This window comes from Mauremys reevesii, linkage group 15, assembly GCF_016161935.1.
Source record: "Mauremys reevesii isolate NIE-2019 linkage group 15, ASM1616193v1, whole genome shotgun sequence".
Taxonomy (NCBI): domain Eukaryota; kingdom Metazoa; phylum Chordata; order Testudines; family Geoemydidae; genus Mauremys; species Mauremys reevesii.
The window spans coordinates 35,142,825-35,166,503 of NC_052637.1; the positions used below are offsets into that span (position 1 = coordinate 35,142,825).

The 23,679-nt window shown below is 44.3% G+C and overlaps 1 protein-coding gene and 1 long non-coding RNA gene across 2 annotated transcripts in view; one reads left to right on the forward strand and one right to left on the reverse strand.

Annotated features, from left to right (window-relative positions):
• Positions 1 to 536: 536 nt before the first annotated feature.
• LOC120382976 lies at positions 537 to 5,395 on the reverse strand. Its single transcript, XR_005588303.1, has 4 exons — positions 5,002 to 5,395; positions 3,727 to 3,943; positions 2,540 to 2,676; positions 537 to 671 (listed from the first exon to the last, which is right to left on the reverse strand). It is a non-coding gene; the product is annotated as an uncharacterized LOC120382976 (long non-coding RNA).
• A 148-nt stretch (positions 5,396 to 5,543) lies between these two features.
• The window catches only part of ANKFN1 (ankyrin repeat and fibronectin type III domain containing 1), a 275,486-nt gene continuing 257,350 nt past the window's right edge, over positions 5,544 to 23,679 (forward strand). The window contains exon 1 of the mRNA XM_039501569.1: positions 5,544 to 5,607. The gene's annotated coding sequence lies outside the window, so the exon portion shown is untranslated. The remainder of the gene's footprint in view (positions 5,608 to 23,679) is intronic.

Sequence of the window (23,679 nt, forward strand, 5' to 3'; positions counted from 1 at the left end):
ACCAGCAAGTGTAACCCACACACCTCCCGGGTGCAGTGTTCTATCCCATCTAGTGGCACCAAGACCACTTAGAGAGAGAGTTAAATGAGTCTGCTCTACAGCCTTAGCTAACAGTCAGTTGGCTTTTAGCTCATGCGGTAGAGGCTCATGCACCAAGCTCCAGAGGTTCCCAGTTCAATCCTGTCTGCTGATGACCAGGGTCTGTTGTTACACAAGTATTTGCAGTGACACAGAGCTGTGTTTTCAAAACAGAGCAGGATTTATTAGTCAGTTGGAACAAAGCCCTGGAAGTTAGTTTAGCACAGAGAAATGAAGGTTAAAATATAGTCCATCTGGCCACGTCAGAACAATCCATCAGCCAAGCCAGAATGATCCATTGGCCAAGCTGCAATGGATTCCATCTCAGGCTCTGTCTCTCTTTGACTCTCTAGTCAGTCCCAGAAGAAAGCAGCCCAGTCTCTTCCAGAAGCCCATACTTTATTTCCTGCTGGTCACCTCACAGTCCTTTATCACCAGGCAGGGCCATGCTGAGTTCACAACCCCACCTGCCCGAGCTGCTCACAGCTGAGTGTCAATTTGTGGAGTTGCTGGGGGCTTCCGTTTTCCCTCCGGACCCCTTGTTGATCTGGGTCGGTTTCAACCAGTTCCTTAGCAACCCTACTGGTTGTGGCCTAGACAGCAAAGCAACACACTTCATATCCTGGACTGCCCCCCATGAGCAGACTTAACCCTTTTGTGCCCTCTGGGTAGCAATGCCAAGTTCAGAGGAAAACTGAGGCACACATAGGACTCATAAAAATATTACAGAAATCTCCCACTTCTTCATGGCATGCACCTATACTGATCGTCCTTTAACTCTGTGAAGGGGGCATGCAGGAGGGCATGGGCAGTTACCACAGAGCAACTATACAGCAGTTCCATGACCTGCCCTTAGGTTGAGTGGAAGAAATTCTTCCATCCTTTTACCCCAATCAATTAATTATAGGTACAAAGCCCATTTACCATTGCCTTAGCCTTGGCATTGCCCATATGATCTCTTTTCAATGGCACGTAGCACAATCTAAGAACCAAGATAGATGGATTCTGAACTCTTCTGACCTTCCCTTTCTTGCTTTTTTCATTAACATATCTGGACTCCAATGCTTTACACTATAACAGATGCCGAGAGCCATGAAATTGAAGGATTCTAAATGAAATTCAAAACATCATCTTGATAGTTTTTGAATAGGAGAGATGATTTAAAAGAAAGAACCTTGAAGTTCTTGGGCCAGACCTTTAGCTGGTGTAAATCAGCATAGCTCCACTGAAGTTAATGGAGCGATGCTGATTTTCTCCAGCTGTGGATAAGGCCTTTTGTGAGGTAGTGCGGGGGAGGTAATCACATTATGATACATTCTCAAAGAATGGATGCTTTCATTTGGATTGTACCCTTCCTCCGCTATATCACAGGACAATGGGCATGTAATAGGCTATTTCCTACCTTTTTAACTGGGGGTGGGGGAAGGTTTAAATGAAAAATGTCAACCTAGAGCTATTTTAAACAATGTAGATACATTACTCTTCACTAAAACTAGAGATGACTCATTTTACAGCCCAGTTCTTAATGTCTTTGCCATCTTACCTTGGCCCATTGTCTTTCAAGAATAGAACCAGACCTGGTTAGTAGCTGGCTAGAAGACCTTCAAGCAAAGCCCCTCCTGAAATTGGTGGTCCTGGTGCTATAGAGGACACTCTTCCCTGAATCAGTGCCTGCCTGTGGTGTTAGTGGTTCTATACCATTGGAGCGACCAGCCTTTGGATAAGCAATAATAGTAGTGTATGTTAACTGTGGAGGCTTGGATAACTGCTAGACCCAGTCGGGAATTTTTCAGTTACGTGTTTATTGGAAATGCCCATTTGTCAAAACCAAAACTTTTTGCAGAAACATATTGTTTTAATGAAAATTTCTCAGGTCCGGGAATAGGACAGAGAGGAACTGATTCCATAGTCCAGTGGTCAGGGCACTCCCCTGGGATGTGGGACATGCAGATTCAAGTCCTTGCTCTTTCTGATTCATAGTTGGGACTCGAACCTGGGTCTCCCACGTCCTGTGTGTGTGCTCTAAATCAGGCTATTAGCTGTTCTGGGTTAGAGGTCCCTCTCTGAGCTTTTCATAACATGTTTTGAAAGGTCTCATTTTCATTCTAATGCAGGATGAAAACAAATTTCAAACCCTCAATTTTTTTCATAAAATGGAAATCTTGTTTTCTGATCATCTCTAATCATTAAACGTTTCCTGCCTGAATTTCCCCCTGCATTTCAGCTGGAGAAGTTATTCTTTGTTTCACCTTCTAAATACTATTGTATTTTGTGTCTGGTACAGAATTTCTCTCATTTTTTTTCCTCCAGAGATGACTGCATTGTAATAGTGGGTGGGTGCTCTCTGTCAATGGTCTGCGAAGTACTTTGCATTCAAATCGGGTATTACTATATAATTGTAAGTTGTTATTATTGCACCACTACATACTAAAGATGATGCCAAGTGTCAGAAATTGTTTACCTGGTGATAAGTTTGTGGAGGCGGGGCAATCACTTCCTGCAGGGAAGGCTTTTTCTGAATTATGCAGTGCCTGCCATTTCCTCTATCGGAGCTTAGCATTAAAGAAATGATGACAGTGATTATGGGTTTCTTAGTTACTGAAAGCAGAGAACAAAACATCCCTTAAGAGAGATTTCACATCTCATCATGTACTCTTACAATTTGCCTGTCTGATTTGCAGTATTTAAATCTTTGTAACATTACAATGTGTACAGGGGAAGGAAGTTGGGGAAACCGACGTCAACTGGTGTAAATGGAGCTACAGAAATCTACTGCAGCCGAGGATCTGTCTCATAGATCCTAAACTCTTCCAGACGTGGCAATTTCATCCAGTTCTTTGTACTGATTCTTCTATATAAATACTTTTTCAAAACAAAGTGAATATCAGTTTTGACAGCCCTCTGATTTGAGGTATGCAGGTATGTCTTGACAAAATCCAGAGTTTTTCACTCATGGGACATTCATAATATATTGTTTCTACCTGCTTTATCCCTCCCCCAAAGAGTGGAAATATCAGTATATTTGTTAGGGGGCTGAAAATGTGTTCAACATTGTCCAGGATACACAAGAAGATGTTGTCCCTATCCTGAAGAACTTATAAACCGAAGTCTGAATTTGACTTCCGAATTCAAACAATGGAAGTGTATGGAACTCCGTCTACCTCCAGCTTCCAATGGGTTTGAAACCGAACCCCAGGTTTCTTGGATGAAAAGCTCGTCCCCTTTCGTATACCACTCCCGCCCCTCTCCATCCCATTTCTATTTAAGTTACTGGGCAAGATCCTTATCGGATGGAAATTAGCTGGTGTCAAAGGCCAAACAACAACTAAGCAATTTAGCCTAGTGACTTCTCATTGAAACTATCCTTCTTTCCCCTGGCTTTTTCCCAGCCATTACTGGAGATTTTATTTTTGTTCAGTCCATCTTAGAACATCATCAACAGTAGATTGAGATGTTGTTGCATTATGCAACTCAATTTTTTATGTCTCTCTGCCTTTCTCCTCTACCATATGTGATTTCATTAACCTCAGTCAGGGTTTCATTGTGAATTTACAGGGTGACATCTCTCCTCATCTCACTGAAATGATCTTTCTGACTCTTGTGTATGAACCCGATTACAGGACTCTTTCAGATACAGATACAGCTTACCCTCTCTCCCTGAGGTGAGTGTCGGGGCTTTTCTTTCTGCAAATGCATCATCCACGATACTGGCTCCTGGCATCAAAGTGATTTTATTATTTGTACCATGCGTCGGAGCTCTTTGTCTCTCCTCACCGCGCACTCAGGGGGTTCCCTCTGCACACAGCAGCAGGATGCTCTTTGCTCACCCTGTCTTATTTTCTTTAGCACCTCTTTGTTCTTCTCTCTGGCAAATTGAACAGGCGTGGTTGGTAGGAGAGTTTAATTCATTTCTGGTAATTCTTAAACTTTGTGAGCTGTATCGGTTAGTGCTATAGGCTTGGAGCTTGAAATTCCACCTGTTCCACAGACAGAGGAGTGCTCCCTTTTAGTTACTCAATGGAGATCACCCCCACAAGCCAGGAAGCACCTGATACTACAGGGTTAATTTCAGGGATCCAGAACTGTAGCTAGAACACCAGCTACTAGTATGGAACTTGTCATGTAGTTTAACAGGGTGCAAAACTGTGCAGCTAAAAAGTTCTGTAGCTATCCAACAATTAGGGCACTAGCCTGAGAGTCAGGAGACCTGGGTTCAATTCCCTGCTCCACTACAGACTTCCTGTGTGACCTTGGGCAAGTCATTTAGTCTCAGAGCCTCAGTTCCTCACCTGTAAAATGGGAATCATAGCCTTGCCCTCCCTCACCAGGGATCTCTTATCTGGACCTTTCACACAGCTTTAGCCTGCAATAATGGCACCATGTTCCATGCATTTCCCAATTATTTGTTTACCTGCCCATCTTGCTTTGATGTTTGTTCAAAAGGCTCTTGCAAATAGACAGGATTAGAATGTAAAGCCTTCTGTAGTCATTTTTTTTCTTCAGTTCACCCAGTGAATGATTCCGCAAGCTTAATATCAAAGCCGAGTGGCCTTTGGCTCTGACCTTTTGCCTCCTAGTTTTGTGGCTATGACAACACAGCATGACTGACTGGCAGATAAAGCAGCTTGGTCTTACTCTGGTTTGCCTGACTACAGACTCTGAAGATATAATTACTACCATTGAAACAAAAGCATCCCGTAAAAGACAAGGGTATGTAACTGTTGGGGGCAGCAGGAACCCTGCATGAGTTTGATCACAGCCTGAGCCAGGTAATTTTAATCACAGGGTCTACAAGGAAACCAACCCTGCAAATTCTTTCTCTTGGAGGTTCATGTTTGAGGAATTCAGGACCCTAAAGGGAACTCCCCTAGAGCTGACCTTTTAGTGCCCCCCACAAACAATACCCGGGCAAAAATTTCTTACCCTAGTTGTTATTTTTAAGGGCAGCCTGGCTCTTGCTGGTGGATTTGAGATGTCTGCTAGGGCTGGACGCAAGTGAGGGTTGGCCTGGAAAAGGAGGTTGACCAGCTTTCAGGCTGTGCAGAGAATTTCCATCCTTTCCAGAAACAAGTGTCGTGGTTCATGGCCATAGCAACTGCCAACCCAAGGCTGAGTCTGAGGAGGCTTAAAACTTGGTGCAAATATTTCTCAGAACAGCTCTAGCTTTGGGAACTGATCCAAGTATGTCTGGTTCCTTTTAGTTATTGCAAACTATTCTCATTGTGAAGGACAAATTATGGAAGCGGATCCAGTGTCTCGTTGTCTCAGCCCTGTGATGGGATGGACTAGGCCTTGAGGCCCCCTGCTTGAGGCCTTGTGGCCCTGCCACACTCCACCCCAGAAAAGGGCAGTAAAGAGGTCCTCCAAGCTGCCTAGAGTGGCTGTGTGGGAAGCAACCAATCAGGGCCCAGCTGGCTAGTATAAGAAGAGCTGCAGGCCTAGACTAAAATCAGTTCCTTGCTAGAGCTGGAGGAGAGTGGATGGTGCTCTGGTCTGACTGCTGGGACACCACCAGGACAAGGCTCTGAGGTAAGGGCGAAGAGTGTGCTGGAACCACCAGGAAGTGGCCCATGGGATTGTAGCAGCAACACAGTTTGTTTAAAGGGACATGGTAGATGGCTGCTATCTATAGGGTCCCTGGGCTGGGACCCGGTGTAGAGGGCGGGCCAGGTCGCCCACTCTCAGCCGCTGGGAAAGTGGCCTGGACTTTGAGGTACCCCAGAAAGGGGCCCAGCTGGACAGCTGTGGCCAGAAAGGCCCTGAGAGGGCGACGACATTGCCTCCAGAGAGGGAGCCCTGGGGCATCGCTCTATACCGCAGCACAGACAACTTGAGAGCGACATTACAGAGGGCACTGAGAGAGGTTCCTATTGGACTTGTACCCTGGAAGGGGTTTGCTTTGTTTTTATTTCACATATAGACTGTGTGTGCCTCAGCTGGCGGGCTGAGTCAGCAAAGACCCACCACAAACAGGTAGACAGTGTGTAGGCTCACACACTTAAGGTGCAGATTGCGATACCTTTGCTCACATTGAAAAGTACCTGATGCTTAAGTCAATGGGGCTGCTTGTACAGTATGGTGTTGCTGAGTGTGACCCAGCATATGGCAGTCTGGCCCTCAGGTGGCGGCGTGTGTGAATATGAGTTTGGCATGGGCAGAATTCCCCAATTGCTCCTGCTGTTGGGTCCCTCCTCGCACGCTGTAACTGGTACCGTGTCACAGAGGGGAGTTAAAGATCCTGCCCAGGAGTGTAACTGGCCCTCTGCGGAGCTACCACCCTGGCTCATGAGCATATTTTTTTCCTCAGTGATGGAGTAGCACAATGGTGTTGTCTGAGTGACTGTGAACTTGTAATCTAGCCACTGCTCCTTAAGTGATAAGGGAGATTTCCTTTAGCTCCTGTGGTAGAGGACTACATTAATGGAGCTAGTGTGCCCTGGCTGTGCTCAAGGCCTATGGGTGATTGATATAGTGATTTGATCTGTTGCCTGCAACATATGGATTTATTACAGCAGGTCGAGCAACTGGAGACTTCCTACCAATACTTCTGCTTTTATGACCACTGACCCAAACTCTTGAGCTGTCATGCAGGAGCGACTCCAGTACGGATGTGTACACAGAGGGCTGCCTCCTGCTCCCACAGGAGTTTTTCCATTGACTTCAAGGGGACTAAGATCTGGCCCTGAATCTCTACTGAGTAACACAACAGCATCAAAATGAGAGCAAGCAGCTGGGCTGCTTTTTATACAGCAGCTCTGAAGTTTGGCACCTGTTGTTCATTGCTGATGGTAAGGACTGGTCTACTCAGTGGTCCATAAACCTACAGGAACCAGTCCCTGCCCTAAGAAGCTTACAATCTAGGTCTGACGTGGAAAAAAACCCAGTGCAGATATGTGCAATGTACCAGGAGACTGTGCAAGCTCAAAACAGTGGAGAGATCTTGCAGCGTTCATCAATGAAAGGCTTTTTTTGCGTGTGGCAAGTTCCAGCAACTAGGAAAAACTAATAGCATTGGCTTCATGAGGCCAGACATACTGTAGGGAGGCACTGTGCAGTTCTCCCCACCGCCCTGCCAAGGCTCCTCAGTTCTTGCCCTCAACACTCCTATTATTCCCCTGTGAATGCTGCCAGTTGGCCTGATGATGTGGGCGTACATAAAGAGCCAAATTCTTCCCTCCGTTGCCCTTGGCACTATGATAGACTTCAGGGGCGCTGCACGGGTGTTACTGAGGGCAGAGTTTGGCAGCCAGCTTCCAGTACGAAGTAGGTCAAGGCCACCAAATGCATTTTATTCCGGACGTTTGAATCCAGACCTCTAGCGATAGAAATCAAACACATTTAAACAACATTGTGTTGCCTGCCTCGTTAGCTGGATGCAAGGCGACGTTGCACACAAAGCTTTACCCTTGTGCCAGGGTGAATGGAAATAACAGCATTTTCCTTTCACCAGAAGTTATATGTGGTGGAAGAAGTGCTTGAATCCCCTTACCTACATCACTGAATCATGCAGTATGTGGTGTGCCATCTAAAGGATCCAGGCAGAAACTGTGCTTTGCTTTAACTCTGTATTTTTATTGAACAAAACTAAGCTGAGAATCCTATAGCTGGGGCAGTATATTTTCTTGCTCCTGTAATTTATGACATAATGAGACACTATGGGCTGTTAAATTCACCAAAGTGCTGCATTGTAACGCCCCTGTGTGGACATTGCAGGCATGAACCCCACAAGGCTCCTAGTTTGCATTAATATCATCTTCTTTACAGGACTTTAACAGGACTACGTTAACAAGAACTAGGAACCTTTTAGTTCGTGTCCGCAGCATCCATTCTGGGCGAGTTACACTGTAGCACTTTGCTGCACACTGCTATTCACACTCCCATAATCTAAACTGTGAGGCAGTGTAGATGTGGGTTTCCTCACAATAAAATGAAGTAGGATGGTATCTACCTGTTCTCTCTTTTGGTGAATCCAGCCCAGTGTTTCCAGATGAGAACGCCTATCAATAATACACTTTATCGTCTGTGTTTTCTAAGTAAAACACTAAGGATACAGTGCAGTATAATGGTGTTGAGGTGGCAGTTACCCGGTAAGCAAAGAGGGATAGCAGATTGAGTCCTGTAAATCTCTCCCAAATGCATGAGCTGTCACTGTACTCCAGAGGGCAGTATGGTAATACCTATGATACCAAGCATATCAACAACAATTCCTCCAAATCTTCTTAATTAGACTATTTATATTAGATATTAACATGAACAATTTCACTGATAGGATACAGAAACCATCAGGTTCATGAAAACATCAGATGACATACCTTAGTTAAAATGCTCATTATCAGTTCATAAGAACCTGACTTGCAAGGGTTTATAAGGATAAGGGGTTGAAGTTTCACTGTCAGTCTAGCTGTATAGTCTTTTTTTAATTTTTAAAATGGTTTATTCTTAAGCTAATTTCAAGCAAGACAGGAAGGCAAATAAAAACTGGCCTTTTTTGTTTGTTTCATATGCTTTATGTAGCAAGCTAGCACTTTTTGAAAGGAAAAACAAAACAAATGAACAAAATTATGTTTTTACTGGCAGTTAATCTTTAATGTGAACTGGAACTGTTTAGTAATAAAATATATATATATATTTCTGAAATCCAATGTATGTACTTTAGAAAAGTACCTACTAAGGATGCCAAGTAGTTACTTTTTCATCTAGGTTGTTTTTTTTTTCCTGCTCAGTACATTATAAGTCAAAGTTCAAAATGATTTGCTTCAAAAAACCATCCAAAAGGTTGGCCACGTATCCAGAGTCCATCTACTGGTGTTCTCATGTACTGCAATCTATAGCGTTCTTGGGTAATGTTATTGTTTGTTACTTTTACTCAAGGATGGGTCTGAACCAAAATCATGGATCTGGTAACCCAACAAACTTTGGAGAATTCAAACTCTGGGTCCAAAGTTTTCCATCTTGGATCCATCAGTAGTTATTTGCTTTGAACTAGTTGGCTCACTCCCCATTATTAGAGCTGTGCAAAACTAGCTGGGCCAGGTTCTCTATGGTTCACAAATCTGGGCTGAGTTTCAGATTAATCTGAGCTGACTTAACTATCTAGCTAAACTAGTAGTAGGGTGCCAGTAACCTAAGTAATACGGTTTTGTGGTTGCAGGCCATGTAAAGATGGAGCCTTTGGATGGTTCTGAGCCAAAACCAAGTTGTTTGTTTGGGTTGTTTATATTTTTGTTACAATATCTGTATTGCATTACATCTAAGTGCCACAGTATACTAGGCGCTGTACAAACATATAGTAAAAGAAGAGCTCTGCCCTGTGTAAGGACTGGGAGGAGTAGAACTCAGGTCTGCGGGTCTTCAGGTTACTGAAATTTCTGCACTGCCATGGGAAAACTATGATCAATGCACTATAAATCCTGGGAAACTAAGCATCATAGGAAGTGCCACCCATGGAAGACCTGATTGGCGGCATCCTCTGTGACCACTGATTGATTGGTCCACATGCACTATTTAAGAATGATGATCCAGGAAGCTGTCTGTCTGTACAACTCAGCAGTCTCTGGCCTGATGTGACAACAGATCCCACTGTCGCTCCCTGCTTTGGACCCCGGCTCTGTTTTTCAACATTGACCCTTGGCTTGACTCTGGATTTCTGACTCTAGTTCTGACCTTTGGCTAGACCCGTGACTCCAGTTCTGACCACTAGGCCTGACTCCTGGTCCTATCTGCTATGCCAGACCACTTGCATCCTGGTTGTGACACCCTGAGAGGGTCACAGTCTAAATAGAAAAGACAGGCAAACAGTGTGAGAAAGGAAGTACCATTGCATTGTCCCCATTTTACAGATGGGACATTGAGGCACAGAGAGATTAAGTGAAGTGTCTAGGAAGCCTGCAGCAGAGCTGGGAACTATACCCACAACTCCTGAGTCCCAGTCCTGTGCCTTGGCCACAAGAGCATCCACCTTGTTTGAACAGGTAAATCTGAACCTCAGGTGGAGGGAAACCCCATGAACTGATACTCAAGTGAGATTTGCATGAACCCCTGTAAACCCAAACTCCAGTTTCAGTCAAGTTTAATAATGACTGCATCTAATTTTCACTGTGCCTTTTATAGGCTTTCATTCCTAGCTAGATTTCTCAGACTGTGTTTGCTCTGGTAGAATATTTCAGCTCCATGAACACTCTCCAGAATGGATGGACCCATGATTGGTGTTGCTCAACTTTTGCACATTGTTTTGACTCGTCACGTCTGGCTTTAGGTTAATACTACTACTCTGTGTCACTGTAACAGGGCGGTGGTCTGCCCTTTTAAGGCCAGGAGGCCTGGGGATTTTCAACCCTGTTCAATTAGCCCTGCCTGCTACACCCACGCTGGCTGAAGGCATAAGGGGAAGGAAGCCCAGCAGAGGAGACCTAGTTGGAGCGGAAGTCTGAGGAGAATCCTGAGAAGAGCACAAGGCGGACAAAGGCCTGTGAAAGACGCTAGGCCTTCCCGCCTGGAAGTGGCTATTCAAGAAAGAGCAGGGAGCAAGCCAAAAGAGCCCAAGAGGGGCTGAGGGGAGAGAAGGAAAAGAGCCTGGGAAGAATGAATGCTGAGCCCAAAGGGTGAGTGGAAGAACACTTGAATTAGAGGAGAGAAGACAGACCCATTGGGAAGGAGGGACTGGGCCCAGTTTAAGATTGAGGCAAAGACTGGGTGTTTTGTTTGTTTTGATTTAGATTCCCTGGGGAGGACGGATTTAGCTGGAGGGCCAAGTTGCTGCAGCGTCACATCTTTGCCTGAAGTAGGCTCCAGATGGTTGTGGGGACGCTGAGGTGGTGCAGCTGCAAGGGGACACTCTGAGCCAGTGAGCTTTGTAACCGACCCTTTCAGCGAGTGAGCTGTACAAATGGGATCTCCCTCCAGTTCTGGTCGCAGTTAAGCAACCAGTCACTGGACACAGATTTGCATCAGTTTGCTCAAGTTGGTCCCACCCTTCAAGATGCTGAGTGTCTCCCGAGAAAGCCTTTGCACTGTACGCCGTCTGAATCAGATTCATGGCAATGTCGGGACAGAGAGGAGGTCATTTGTCTATCATCTATTTAGCAGCTATGAGGGTGGCTCCAGCATCTGGGTGTGGGCTGCCCTGAATTGAGGTCACTGAAACAGGTGTGCATGTGCAGAATAACTGCAAGGATCCTGCTGCCCCTGGCTTGCTGACACCCCACTTCTGCTCCACTCCCAGCTCACCCTGGAATGAACATGAGCCCAGGACTGCAACAGAGGCAGCTCAGAGGTGACTTTCCTCCAGGGTGTTTTGGGCATCTAATCTGGGGCACCTCCCCTGCAACTCCTTCGTGCCAGCCTAGTTGGCCTAGGGAAGTCTCAGGGCTACACAGAATAGGACTTTGTTTATGTGATTCAGAGTTTCACAAAGTTGGTTGGGCCCATCCCTTAGAATTTCTTGATTGGGTTGTTTAGGGGGATTGTAAAAGCTTGAGGCCTAGGGGGATTAAAGTATTTGACTTGGTTTTACTTTCAAGCTAAAATTTAGAATCCACCCTAGTTCTTTCTTCAGAGCTTCCAACGTTAGCATGGCAAGTGGCCAGACCTCAATTCAAGCTCATCTATATGCTATAACGCCGAAGAGTTCCGGATAGTGAGCCATCCCTGCAGTAAGGATGGAAAACTCTTCCTTTAAAACATTATATGAATCAAACCAGGATCATATTGCCATTGTTACAATAAAATGACCAAAATATGAGGCTTGTTTAGCCATAAAAATCTGAAATTGGATCCTGACCTACAGGCTGTATAAGGCCCTATGTAAATACTGCCAGCATGAAAAATAGAAATCCCTACATACTGTAACCATAATAAGCTGTCGCTTCTCCTTCTCGCCGAGTGTTGCTTCACTTTTTGTGGATTTTTTATCAGGGTTTTGTTGAGTGAAGCAGAGAGTAAACTAAATACACATGGCCTAGAAACCACTTACGACTACTGTGTATAGATGGAACAGACTATACTGAGATTGCAAGCTGGTGACTTGTATTTCAAAACAAATTTAGTCCTTCTTTCTGTGGTTGTGGAGATCCTTGTACGTGTCTCTTTACATTACCTCAGCAATACGAAGTGAGGAGGGCAAAGAATGTGTCTGGATCAAATTTGTTATGGTTTTGGTTCTCACGAGATGAATACAATAAAATATTATGGGACCATACTTCTACCTTTCCTCGGATGGTTAGGCATGCGACTGAGATCATTCCTGATGGACTGATCCAATGCCCATGAAGCTAATGGGTGCCCTTTGAATCAGACCTTGTATATCATCTTTCAGCTTTTACCATTCTGTAAAGCTTCCCTGTATGCGTTAAGGAAAATGTGGCAGGAGAGATGAGATGCCTGACAGGTTGTTGTTATTATTATTTTTTTTTCCATGTTCAGCCCTGACAGTGAAATGAGCATTGATGGTCTCAGTCTATCTTCTTCCAAGTGTAAATTTGCTCCATTTCCCAAGCTTAGAAAAACCTGGTCATTCCAAAGGGAAGCTGATATGTCAGGCTCTGGTATAAATAGCAGCAGGGTTCCCCCACCTCTTATATAGCTGGCTTTGTTGTCATTTAATATTGGAAGTACTGTGGATTCAACATCCATTCCCTTGAGTCTGGTTTGGATGCAGAGATCTCGGAGGTTCCAATTATGTGATAAAATCATAGAATATTAGGGTTGGAAGAGACCTCAGGAGGTTCTAGTCCAACCCCCTGCTCAAAGCAGGACCAATCCCCAACTAAATCATCCCACCCAGCCGGGCCTTAAAAACCTCTAAGGATGGCGATTCCACCACCTCCCTAGGGAACCCATTCCAGTGCTTCACCACCCTCCTAGTGAAATAGTGTTTCCTAATATTCAACCTAGACCTCTTTAAATAGAATTATTATCTATTCATGTTTTGGTGTGCGCCTAAAAGCCCCAGTCATGGTCTAGGCTTACAAAAAGAAAATCTCTGCCCCAGAGCTTACAATCTATGTAGAAGACAAGAGACAACAGGTGGATCCTGAGAGAGCCCAAGGAAACAATGAGACAGTAGGTTTCTTAATAATAGGATGGGCTAGGAGAGATGACGGACAGTAATCTAATTTAATAAGACGACAACAGTTATAGAAGAGCTCTGAGTTCTCCGAGAGCATTGCAGAAAAGGACTGTTCTATCCTACGTGGTCAGATTTTTTCTTTTAACAATCCAAATGCACATCCTCAGGTAGCGTAAAGCAGCATGGCTCCATTGGCTTCAGTGAAGCCACACCACTTTAAACCGGTGCAAGGTCTAGCCTGCCTCCTTTTAAGCGTAATAGGATGGATGCCTTCCCATTTTCACATGGGGAAGCTGCCTAATTAAAATAGAAAAGCCTCTTGCTGGCGAGCCTGTGGATGCAGGTATTGCAATTTTTGGATTGAGACAGCAGCGAATTTCCAGAAACCAACTTCTGATAAATGATTAGAGGTGGCTGTGGATAAATGGAATTATCTGCATTGTAAATTTCAGCCAAGGTGCTAGGTTCAGAAGCAGCCAGAGAATGCAAGCATGAAATCTGAGAAGACTAAGATACCTGCGGACTGTGAAAGTTGTTCACTTGTTGTCCAGTCATCTATCTGTGTCAAGAAGAGTTATTGAGTGAAACCCGGAAGTACAACTTCCTGGGGTGACCTATTCCTGCAGGTTTTTGTCTGTGTGACCGTTTGAAAGCAGCTTCTATTAGAACTTGCTTTATTTATTTGGGGGGAGGAGGGGATTTTGCTTTTAGTGTGAAACATTTATAGGACTATAAAGCCTATTACTTTGTTAAGAATAGTAATGACTAGTGCCTTGCTAACTACAGCAATGCAAAAAGCTGTGGAATCACTCATAAAAATTCAGTTTTCATTTTAAATGGTCTAGGTCACTAAGTGAATCGTCTTGGCTAAGATGTAAAATAGAGTCCGGAGCCTGTCTGGTTTATTAAAGGTCTCATTTTGCCTCTAGAAGAGTTAGCAATATCCTTTTCATTATAATATTATCAACTTTTTTTTTAAAGGGAAGCTGATCAGTTTCCTTCACTTGGTTTTGTTTGCAAGGTATTTGTGCATCTGTAGCTCCTTTTATGAATTCTTATTCCCCCCACAGGGAATCAACAGACTTGCCAAAATAATGATTGTAGTTGGACAAACCTCTGCAAAGCAGGAATTCTCTGTTTGCTGTCATTGTTTATTTTTGCAGAGGAATTTGGCAAGTCTCTGGAAAGCAAGGAGACTGTGTGAGTGACACAATCAGGTTGAGTTGTGGAATGCAGATTACCTGCAAAATTCATTTAAAACTTCTTGGTTCACAGGAAGTTTTTCTCTTCCTCAATTTTCTAAACTGCTATAATACTTTCAGCAGCATCTTAACAGAAAATAGTGTAAATTCCTGACCTTAATAAAGCTTACTGGATTAGACATGTTCTCATGCTGTGACCAGGGGTGCTGGAACAACTTGTGTAGTGGGGGGGTGCTGAGATCCATTGAACCACATTGTAAACCCTGTATATGATGGAAACCACTTCCAGCTCGGGGGTATGGCAGCACCCCCAGCACTCCTGGTTCCAGCACCTATGGCTGTGACCTTCAATTCTATGTTCTCCCCAACTAGCAACATGGCCTACATTATTGGATTAGAGTATTGCCAACCTCATCTGTTGGAAAAAGTCTGAGCCTGCCCCCCCAAAATGATCAAATTGCCTTAAAAATCATGATTTTAAAAAAAATCTTATTTGCCTTTTGGTTTCTGAGCCTATATGCTGTACTTGGGTCACATTTTCAGAGTTTTCTCTGCAACCCGGACGGCTAGAAACTTACTTCTTAAAAAAAGGAAAACTGAGAATCTCATGTAATTACAGGATGCCAGGATCTGTGGCTCTAAGAAAAACACCTACATGAGACTCATGATACAATCATAAGAGTTGGCAACATCGGGGTATAATCAAGAAGTAGGTTAGCCACCGTGGACAGTTAAGGCTCTAAAGGAGCACTCACAGAAGACAAGGCAGTTGCAGAGACGCTAAATAAATTCTTTGCATCAGTCTTGACTGCAGAGGATGTGAGGGAGATTCCCACGCTTGAGCCATCCTTTCTAGGTGACAAATCTGATGCCCAAATAAATTTGTTAGTCTCTAAGGTGCCACAAGGACTCCTCATTGTTATTGCTGATACAGACTAACATGGCTACTACTCTGAAACTGTCCCAGACTGAGATGTCAATAGAAGAGGTTTTGGAACAAATTTGATAAACTAAACAGTAATAAGTCACCAGGACCAGATGGTATTCACTCCAAAGTTTTGAAGGAACTCAAATATGAAATTGCAAAACTACTAACTATGGTATGTAACCTATCACTAAAGTTAGCCTCTGTATTAGATGACTGAAGGATAGCTAATGTCACATCCCTTTTTAAAAAGGGCTCCAGAGGTGATCCTGGCAGTCACAGACCTATTTCTTTGATCCTAAAGATAGAATTTCAATATGAATGACCTTCATCCCTTGGATAGGTCCACTATATTAAGTTTAAATACAATTAGGATTAGTTCAACCTGTCTATTTTTTTTAAAAAGCTACAAACTGTACAATGTAGTCCAGAAAGTATATGCTACACATAAACCAATATACCCCGAATCTCAACAGAACAAACCTCTGTTGTACATACCATCAAATTTTATAAGTGGATGAAGAAATGCAGGTAACTGGCAATATATATTTCTGTTATGCTGAACCTGCCTGAGCTTGCCAGTACACTATTCAAGGTTCCTACCTGCTTTTCTATATGATGGATATCCCACAAGAAAAATCGTTACAAATAGATTGTATTAAAATAGATTTTGCCTCTTTGTGTGAGAAGACAAGTCTTTATTGAACATGTCACTCAGATTAGTAACATGATGAAATGCAATCTGTGATAATGAGGGGGGAGGGGCAGGGAAGCAGCTATATATCAAACAGAACAAACTCCTCGGGTAAAATTTTTCAGTGTGACTTAAGACCCTCGGTCCCATTTTTGGCGTTTCGGCATCTAGGTCTCATTGAACGTCAATGGGATTTAAGCTTCTAAGTCCCTTTTGAAAACGGGACTTAACCTAAGACACAAAGGTGCTCTGAAAATTTTACCCTTAGGCAAGTAAATCAGGGATTTTGGTTGTGATCCCTCAAGGGTGACGCCATTCGGTCTGTGCACGACTGGAGCCCTACTAAGGAATCTGTATTTGGAACATACTTGAGAAATACATGCTTTAATTACACGAAATGCACTTTGCACTAGTAAGGTCAGACTGGTTGATAAAATAGAAGGAGCATTATTCTTTCTCTTACTATGCCATATAGGGCCAGGTGTGGTAGGGTTACAGCTTAGAAGAATTTTGAATCAGGTTTTCAAGCAGAACTTTGAGACTGAAATTGGCCATATAACATCTGTTTGTTCTGCACTGATTACCAGAAGGCGCTGAGCGTGGTTCATTGTTCAGACACGAGGCTGTTAAGACTTTGTGTGACACCAATGACGGAGGCTGCTGGCATTGCTCTGCAATGGAGAGTGCTGCTGAAAAAATGCAATAACTAGTTTTCTGATGCTGCTGTGAGGTTGTTCCCAGTCACAGGAGAAATATATAACAGTGCACCTAAATGGACACACTCAGGGCTATGACTGTGGTTAGAATTCACTATATCTATTTATATATGCACTTGACAGGAAGTTCCTCTCCCCCCCCGAATTGTTTTGCCACACAGGTGATTTGCATATTCATTTATTTGGGTTTGCTTGATTTGTCATCGCCAGAGGGAATGAATGAGCTCCTCTGGCTAGCTGGATTCCATCTTTCCCTATCTGGACACCATATTTCAATGGCGGCTACTCCCAACCAAAGCCCTGGACAATGTGCAGAAATGTAAAGTGTGTCTTCCCCCGAGGAGCAGCATGAGATTGTTCTGCGGACGTGTGTTGAAGAATCCACGCCTGGAAGCAGAAGCTGGACTTCCAATGGATTCCCTTCCCTTCTGCTGGGGGAGGAGGAGCTGGCAGTCATCACACCATTGCTAATGGTGGCTCAGCTCCATCAGTGTCTGCAGCGTTGGGACCTTTATTCTAGATGGGCAGCTGGCTCAGTGCAGGTGTAATCAACATGGTGATAGGGGCCAGATGCCCATCTACATTACAGCATTGTGAGATAGGGGGCTCAGAAGGCCAGGCATCCTAGTAGTTAACACACCTGACTTTTGGCCCCTGGCTTCTCTGTTCCTGATCCTAAGCATGGAATCTTCAGCTTTCTACTCACACCTGGGCCTTGGCCCTGAAGTGGGACATAGTAGGGGACCCCAGGGCCTTCCTGTCCACCGGTTCCCAGCCCAAGGCCATGTGGGAAGCAACACCAGCAGGGTCCTCCCAGCAGTGAGTCCAAGTCTGCTGCCTTGTGCTGCTTGTTACCTATAGGTCCCTTCAGTTTGGGGCATAGCCTCTTTGCCAAACAGTCACTCACTTAACAAAAAGTGTCCAGAACAGGCCTTGCAGGATCCGCTGGTTCTCAATGGGGGTGGTGGTTGGAGAAAGCTCTGCCTGCTGCCTTACCTGCCCTGTGGTCCCCTCAGGCTTCAACTTCCCTCTGGCTTCCTGGAGAAGAGCTCCCCTCTCCTGCCATCTGTCCACCGCCTCTAGTCTGGGCTTCTGAGCTCCTTTTAGCCTGCTCCTCCAGTCAGAGCATGCTCAGCAGGGGTGGCATTACCTGGACCCCGTGTGAGGTTAGTATACTCGATCTTTGCCATTGCCATGGGTTAGATCATTAAGTCTGATGCTATTGACTTCACTGGGCTTTGGATCAGGCCCTATAAAGACCACAAAGCATCACAAAATCTTGCATTACCCTGAGGATCTCACATAGACGTCTGAGCAGGAGTTGCAATCCAATGCAGGATTTTTAACATGGGTGCTCGGATACTATGATAATAAATACCTAGGTAGACAGAAATTCCAAAACTACCCCTTCACACGCATAACAGCAATCCACCTCCCAGAGTAAGTACAATTCTTTTTTTCTCTTAAAGGAGAGATGCACTAAAAGGTGACTTTGATTTAACCACCACTCCATGATGATCAAACCCTTCCCTGTTATGCCTTGAACAGAACTTTCTAACAGTAGCAATAAATCCTATTATTTCTAAGATTGGTTTCAGAGTGTTCATGATTCACTGGGGGTGTTCAGTGATTGTATCCTGGATTCCCTGCTGCCAGATGGGGCTGGGTTAGACAGGACAAAACTTCTAAAGAACAATAATACACCTTGATCAATGCTGTTGCACTGTCAGCTGAAAAGACAACACGCTGTTGTCTCTGCAGTGGTGAGGGCACTAATCCAAGCTCCTGCTCACACAGGAAGTCAGTGGCAGCCCTTTTCCAAGTCACTTAGCCTCTCTGTGACTCAGTTCCCCATCTGCATAGAGTGTTGTGAGGATAAATAACATTAAAGACTGTGAAACAGTCAGATACCACAATAATGGAGCCCCATATCAGATTTCCTATTTACCTGTATTTCTTAAGCCCACTGGAGCTTGCCTGTACAGCTCATAGGTACTGACACACAGACAGCTAGTTCAGAGGAGCTCTCTGTAGGCCCAGCAGCCAAAGATTCCATGCTGCCCTCCAAAGAAATCCTGCCTGGTAGAGCTTTTTATTTTTTTTAACTATGTGTTTGTTGTAGCACCCGCCAGCGCTCTCTAGCCACACAGAAAGCACAGGGCAGACAAAGGTTTGGGGGTTTAAAGGGATTCAGCTGTGATCGAGGCAGTGCTTGGTGCATAGGAAACTTTCGCTCTGTTGAACTCAAAGGTAAAACTCCCACTGACCACAATGGAGGCAGGATTTCACCCGGAGTATTTGCCATGCTAGTTCAGACAAATTGTCGGTCTCATCCTGTCTTTGGAAGTGGTCAGCGTGTAAAGCTTCAAGGAGGGAAACCTCCCCACAACATTTAGATTGTAATTTTCTCAGGGCAAGGGTTTGCCTTTTTGTTCCATTTTCTACGCACCATGCGCACTTAATGTGCTGTCTGAATAATCGTAAGGCTCCTGTCCAGTTGTGCGAATACTGTGACAATAAGGGAGCAAATTCCTTCCAGGAAAGTGAAATGTTTCCACAAAGTTTCGCATGGCTGGAGTGCTCAGCGGATGGTACTGTAAAGTCCATCAGTTCAGAAGAGAGTCCAAAGCGTAAACTTCACTCTGTAACTTTGGATTGCAGCCATTCAGTTTCCATCCTTTTTTTTAAAATCCAGCACCTCCTTTCCTACAGTACTTGCGTTGCTGGTGGTAGCCAAAACAGGTGATGTGATGCATTTTATTGGCATAGTAAAAGACTGAAATACTGAGGCTTTCAGGCTGCATAACAGGCTCTTTTTTTGGAGAAGAGGGATCTATGTTTGTTAGAATGCGGGTGTGTGTGTGTTGTGCTGCGTCTCTTTGAGGATCTATCCAGCTACTGGTAGGTCTATGCTTTAAATAACTGTTTAGTCTTATATGTCTCCATATGATCATGCAAGATGTATTTCAAATACATACTTATACTGCTTACTTTGGCACAATTCAGAAAAAGAACGTGCCCTACTCAGAACAGCTCTTTGGCTTCAATTGGACTTGAGCATGTGCTTAAAGTTAAGCTCCATGCTTAAGTTCTCTCCTGAAGAAAGATGCTTTCCTGAATCAGGGGTTTACACATATGTAGCCCCGCTGACTTAAGTGGATTACTGAGCATAATTTTGCCCTGTGTTATGTTTACAAGCTTAAAGCAGAATGAGACATCATGCACTTACAACCAATGTGCAATGCATCCTTCCAAGCTGTAATTAGGGGAGCGTCACATTCTATCCTGCACTAATTGCTTTCTAGGGATTAGAATGGATTTCCATTTCAATGGCACTTGTTAATGGAAATTCAGTGTCTAAAGACACAAACATGTTGCCCTGCTCTCATGGCACATTCTTCCTTAGTTCTAATGAGATCTAATGGTTCAACGTTATGATGTCCAAAATAAGTGCTGTATTGGTCTATGCAATATGGCAGAGAGTAGTCCTGCTTCTGAGCTCTCACTAGGTTTTACATGGCATAATTCCATTGACTTTAGTGGAGTTACTCCAGATTTCCATCCAAGGTAGTGCATTGCGGGAACCCCAGTCTTGGATCAGGACACCTTGTTCTAGGAGTTGTACGAACACAGAACCAAAAGACAGTCCCTGACCCAAAGAGTTTACATTCTTTGTGTCTGCAATATCCAAAGCAAGGAAACCTAGGTTGTTTAGGGACAGCAGTAAAGAGATCTTGTAAATAACTGAGCTCACTGAGAGTGGCCAAAGATGATGTCTTTCAAGTGAAAATACATTTTCTCCAACATTGGAAAGAGCCAGCTGCTGCTACGGTATGTTGGTTTTTGATGCTTTATCAGCTAGGGCTGCCCGCACAGGAGGGACATTGACAAAGCCATTTGTTCCAATGATGGTTGGGTGAGTTCTGCTTCATTGTTAATGATGCAGGTCAAGTTGAACTGCTTTATTTCCTCTCCTGCCTGCAGGTTGTTTACAAGAATGGATGTCAGCGGCTGCATTATGACTTTTAGTAGGTGAACAATAGAGACAAACTGCCGTTCAGTTCATGTGCAAAAAACAGATTCATGCTTTCAGTGATAGCATGGGATCCGAGGCAGCCGAGGCTCATCTAGCTGTTTGCAACCATCAATAGGACTGTTTATCATTATGCCTGTGTTAGTGTTTGTCTTTCCTCACCCATACCTATTTGTTTCTCTACATCTTGTCTTTTTAGATTGCAAGCTGTCTGGGGCCAAGGTCTGTCATTTGTGAGGTGTTTGTACAGCTCCTAGCACGGGAGGGGAGCTGACTTATCTGAACTCTCTAGGGGCTACCACAATGCAGATAATTATAGAATTGAATCATAGAGTCATAGGACTGAAAGGGACCCCAAGACATCTGTGAAATAACTAGTGATGACAACATGGGAGGAAGCAGGGTCTTGTGGTAAAAGCACTAGGCTGGGGCATAAGAGATCTGGGTTCAACTCCTACTTCTGTCAGACTTCCTCTCTGACCATGGGCAAGTCACCTAAACCTTCTTGGTGCCTCATTTCTCCATCTTAAAACAAGAGACTAGCCTACCCTCTCTCTGTCTTGTATACTTAGCCCACAAGATGTTTGGGGCAGGGGCTGTGTTAGGCTGTTTTGTGCCACCACTTTGCACTCTGGTGTCTTGAGCGCAGCTGGAGCTGCTCAGCGCTGTTTGTAAGACAAACAATTACATTCTAGAATTTGGCATTATTTCACACAAAGAAAACTGCCAGCATTTTAGGTCAATCGCCAGCTGCTTTGATTTTATAAATAAAACACTTCAATATTATGCTCTGAACACTTCAATCTCTGCCATTTGGGCTAGATGCTAATTTTGTTGTCCTAGTTTTACGGAACATTTAATTATAGGTGATGTCTGGAGAAGTCTGTGTGGCTGCTTTGGAAGCTGCTTTGCTTAAGACGGTGCTGAAATGAGTCTGCTTGGAGAGCCCTTCTGCAGCATTTGAAGAGATGAGCGTGGGAAGGTTGTGTGTGCGTGCGATGAGTTAAGTGATCTGAGAGGAGACATAATGTTCTGGAGGATGCAAGAACTGCCATGCAGGAGGCCTGGGACATAGTAGCCAGGTACAAAAACACACGAAGGATTCTCTTCCCCCCTTCCACCTCTTTCTGGTGGAAAATGATGTCTGTCTTCTTCCTAGTATTCCTGCCAGCTTATTCATGGAACATACCTCGGAGGAGGCAGCATATACCTAACCCCCAGGTCTGCAATGATTGCTGCTTAGTGTGGCAGGGCGTGGAGAAGCTGCTAGTGCAGAAGATGAAAAAGTGGTTGGCCAAAAGGTAGGAAAGAACTGAAAGCAGAGCACGTGTTGTGACATGGCAGGTGGGTGGAAGGGGTGATCTCTCATTTAGATTTAAGAGTGTGTGTGTGTGTGTGTGCGCACGCATGCCTATGGCTTGCAGTTCCTTTCCCCAGTGTGTTTACTACTTGACTAACAGTTTCTCCTGTGTCCTTGACTTTCTTTAAAAGAGCCTCTTGGCCAGAAAGAGGCTGTGTGTGTGAAGGGAGGCACGTGTGGCCCCTTGCCACCTGTGTCTGCATTCACCTCCATAGTCCTTGTGAGGAGGCCAGGTGGTGCTGTGATTAGGTGTAGGTCAGTGATGCATGGGTGAGGGTTCCCTGAGGGCAGGGTCACTTTCAGAGGGAGTTGGTGTAAGGGATTGCAAGCCGGTGCAAAAGAGAGTCTGAAAGTGATATGTACGCTATGAAATACAACCAATAGAAAAGTGCAAGTATAAGCTAAAATATCCTCCAATACCCAGAACACTTAATATATCATTTCTATTGCCATAGTACTGAGAGCATGGTCCCACTGTGCTACGCAGTAAACAAGCAGAACAATCCTCACTCCAAAAAATCAAAGGCCCTCAGTCCTGCAAATATACATGTACTTAAATGAACACTGTAGTCCCACTAACTGCGGTGCAGTGGTGCCAGCTCTGTTTATTGTCTCGTGATCTGAAGTTTTTCTTAAAGCTTCAGCTCCTGGAATCAGGGGACTTCATGAGAATCTCAGCTTTCATTTTCGGGGAAAAAGCTCCTAGCCCTCAAGGTTGTGGAGAAAAGCCTGAAAACATGAAGCGGATGAAGGAACTTAGCCTCCTTGCAGGTCACGTACCATCCAAACTGATCTCTCACTAGGTCTTTAAAATGGTCAGGATGGTCATTCAGTTTATGTCCAATCTGATCTTATGGCACTACCAGAGCTTTTGATGACCATGTGATCTCCAGCCGTGTAGCAGCATCCCTTGGTAAGAGTGCTTTGTAATTCATTGGTCTGCCAGCCTTATAAATATATGCATTCCAATAAACTAAACCAGTTCGCTGGGTTTGGCTCTGACTAGCCTCATTTCTGATCTTGTCCTGCCACTTAATACAGAGCAGCTGATGTAAGACGAAGAGAATTGAAAACATCAATCTGCCGCTTGTCAGCCATTCTCAGCACCTATGTTTCACTGCACAATAGAGCTGATATAACCGTTGCCCTGTAGATCCACCGCTTCGTAGCAACCTTGTTCTCCTGATGTCTCCATGGAAGCCTCTGCATGGCATGGAACGTGGTGGTGGTGGCTGCTGCTTTACCAGTGCTCAGAAGGCATATTTAAAAAAAAAAAAAAGCCAATTTAAAATACAAATACAAACAAACCAACCTACCTTGTAATCTTTACGCCGATCTCCTGAGTCTTTGGGGCCTGCCTGATGACTTTTTGAATGCTTGCAGTTAGCAATGCCAGTTGAGCATGTGCTGAAGTCTTTTGCGGGATCAGGGCCTAAGACCAGCCGATCCCCTCACTCCGCAAAAATGTCACTTAACGCTCCGTCTAAATTTGACCTGCAGTATCTTTAAATGTCTGTAGCAGTTGCCTAGAACTGAAGCTGACACTGCTCATAGCACTTGAAGCTTTATTATCACCACATTACAATTCTTACAGGATTTATATTT